Raw genomic sequence first — 3,702 nt, 5'->3', positions numbered from 1 at the left:
CTGGAGCAATGTGAAATGAAGTGTTTTGCTCAAGAACACAACGCGTCGCCCGGACCAGGAATCGAAACCACAATATTACGATCATGGTGCTGACACCCTAACCACTACGCCACGCGCCTCCATTTTAGTATTTAGCTTATTGATATTCATTACAGTTCATTCTGGATATCAATACATCAAATGTTGTCTGAAAATAAAATGCTACTGTAAGCAGAGTTAGTGTAATGTTAGCAGTTTTATCATCATCATCATCATTGTCGTCGTCATCATTGTTTAACGCCTGCTTTCTATGCTGGAATGGGTTGGACAGTTTGACTGAGGACTGCAAGCCAGAAGGCTGTGCCAGGCCCCCAATCTGATCTGACAAGGTTTCTACAGCTGGATGCCCTTCCTAATGCCAAATATTATAAAGTAAAAAAACGAAATTTGAAATATGAAAGTAGCTTTTGCATAGAATAGTGTGTGATTCTTAAAAAAGGTCTCCATCACAAGAATGAAGTCAGCTGTATCACTTAACTAGCAATATTGTAAAAGTCTGTGACTGTATCACAAATATGTGATACTGTCACCACACAAAACTCAAAGCACTGAGATCAATATAATCGACTTATCTCCTCCCCCAAATTTGTTGATCTTGTGCCAGAATATGAAACGAATATTACCTTTTAAATGATTTCTATATTGTGTCTGTAAAATTTTATAATGAAATTAATTAAGTGCACAATTTTGTGACGAAACCAATTGGTGGATTTGAATTTTTCTTTGTTCTTGTTTTAAGATCTCAATAAATTTATATATGTCAGTATTGTCTTATTTACTTCTCATTGTTTCAATTGGTTAAATCTTCAAATTTTTGTAAAGTTTGTGAAATTGCAATTTGTCCAGTTAATATGGTGTTTATGTACTGTTTAAAGTTACAGTGAAAGTGTGTGGCTTAGAGTTTTGGATACTTGGCTCATGATTGTATGGTTGTGAGTTCGATTTCCAGTGGTGTGTTATGTCCTTGAGCAAGACACTTTATTTCATGTTGCTCCATTCCACTCAGCTGGAAAAAATGAGTAGTACCTGTATTTCAAAGTCCTTCAGTAATAACTAAGCAAAATTAGTAATTTCCAACTTGTCACATTCTGTGTTATGCTGAATCTCCCTTAGAACTACGTTAAGGGAACACATGTCTGTGGATTGCTCAACCACTTGCACATTAATTTCATGAGCAAGAAGTTCTGTTGAACAGTTCAACTGGAACCCAACCGATAGAGTGCCAGTTGTTGTTTGTTAAAGTTACAGTTCACTGACTTTAGGAGGCATAATGCTCAGCTGGAAATGGTTGAGTTATTGTATAACTGATGAGTTTGTTCCTTTAGTTTAAAACACCTCAAAAAATGAGTAAACTAAGACTTCAGTTTATTCTTTCTGGAAACACTTAACGTGTAGTAATAAACACTATGGCGAGCTGAACAGAAGATTTTCATAAAAGAAGCCTCTCTTATGCAAGCGTTTCAGCCCTTAAGTCCTTAGACTTTGAAGTGGTCAGGCCATGTCAAGATTCTCTCAGTCTGATGGCTAAACTGTCATAGTTTACGATCTTGTAGATGTAGGCTTCTTCCAACAAAAGAGGGAGTTTCTATGCAGTCACTGCACCTGGGTGGTACAGCAGCCAAACCCTATTCTAGTATCTTAAAAAAAGGAATGGAGACTTTAGATACACTGGTCTTGGACGATTGCAAAGGTTATGGCCCCTTCATCCAGACTCAGTTATTAACTAAAATATGCTTAAAAATAAAATGAAATGATCATGGCTGGAATACCTTTCAGAGCTGACCTGAGTCTTAACAACCACTGTATATATCTTATGTTATACATATCGTCTGATATTAACAGTGTTTACTAAAAGAAATTGCAATGGTAATGGGACGAAAAGGCTTATCTTAATAGTATAATAGATCCCTGTAGAAAATGATGTAGTGGGACCTCTATATATGACACTAGGGAGAAGGCTATAAGAGTGCATCTACTGGGGCTGGGTTGAGAGGATTTTTCAGTTGTGGTTGCTCAGCGCTGTACAGTTCATTGTAATAGCAAAAGAAGAAGTAAAGAGTAAATAACAATAATAATAAAAAAAACGAAAACAAAAAAAAAACACGTGTATGAGCAAATGGTGTTTAGCCCCAGATCACTCATCTAATTAGAGTGATTCCAACCGTGACCATCCAGTATTTTTATAGACTAGATTATTTCTAAATGATCAAATAACTGTACAGAGTTCAGTCAGTAATTCATTTATTTTCTAGATGTTCATTTTGGTGACTTCTCTCTCCAACGCTATAATCCACAGGCCTCCACCTCTTAAAAACGAACCTGCGAGTGTCTATATAGGTATGGACGTAAATATTACCATTTTTATGACGTTAAAGGAAATATCTTGCAATTCTAAAAGGGACTTCAAGGGACGTAATTCTCATTTATATGTCAAGGGAAATAACTCTTATCACATATGTTAAGGGAGATAAGTCTTTACGTTGGAAAATTTTATTTTATTTCCTTGTTTATAGATGATCACGCTGTTAAATGAGCTAGGGTGTTGGAATTCAAGTGTATTGTCACTTACACAACACAATAATGGTAACATGAAACGAACTGACAACGCGTTGACTGACTGTCTGGACATATCTCAAGTCAGCGATAAGATTCTCTGTATGGATACACATCGTATTCAACAGGCAAACAACTGATGACAAATAAGCAACGACGCTGAGACATTTATGTCCGAATCTGCAAGAACATTTCAAGAATGAATATATACGTGATGCTTGGATTCTTGCTGCTCTGTGCGCCCCTCTTGGATGATTGCTTGTTTGACATAATTCAGCACCTATCAGCCAATAACAATTGTATAACAAAATCTTTGTTTTCATTTCTTTGTCTTTGGTCAGTAAGTGTTATTTCTTATTTGCTTCTATCGAGAAATCAAAGGAATTGCAAATGAAAAGAGTTGCAGCAACATTTGTGCCTCGTTCGCTCACGGAAAATCAAAAGCAGTCAGGACTGAATGCGTGTCGTGAACTAAAAGAACAGTTGGGAGTTGATCTGGACCCTTTTTTGAAGGTCATCACTGGTGATGGATGCTGGTGCAACGGAGTTTGCAGACCTGGAAGAGGTAAAGAAAAAACACCACAGAGGCGTTAAAAGGCATCGCTTCGCAAGAGTTCCAGCATTGCTTCGAATAGTGGAAAACGCATCTGGACCGATACATTGATTCAAATGGAGAATACTTTGAAGGTGATGAAAGCGTAAACATAAAACATATAAAACTAAGAGAATAAAATAATATTGCAAAATTCCGGTCAAGAGGGTTTGGAAATGATCTTTTTGACTGATGATATTTAATAGAAGTTGCTGGGTTTTAAATTCTGGAGGAGAAAGAGTTTGTTAAAATAGTGACACTGATCCGATTTATTCGCCAATGGCCCTAAATACTTATAAATAATGTTAGAGCATAATAATCCGAACGTAGTGGTGGTAGACAAGGTGAACCACATGTGTCATATAATCGATGTTGCGTGCTCCTTTGATCTGCGAATAGCCAAGAAAGAAAGCGAAAGAATAGACTAATACGATCCTCATGAGTACAAAACGGCCCGGCTATGGAAAATGGAGATAATAATGATAATAATAATGATCTTTTCTACTCTAGGCACACAG

The sequence above is a fragment of the Octopus bimaculoides genome, chromosome 7 (assembly GCF_001194135.2).
Source record: "Octopus bimaculoides isolate UCB-OBI-ISO-001 chromosome 7, ASM119413v2, whole genome shotgun sequence".
NCBI lineage: Eukaryota > Metazoa > Mollusca > Cephalopoda > Octopoda > Octopodidae > Octopus > Octopus bimaculoides.
Note: the sequence above shows the minus strand (reverse complement) of the source record.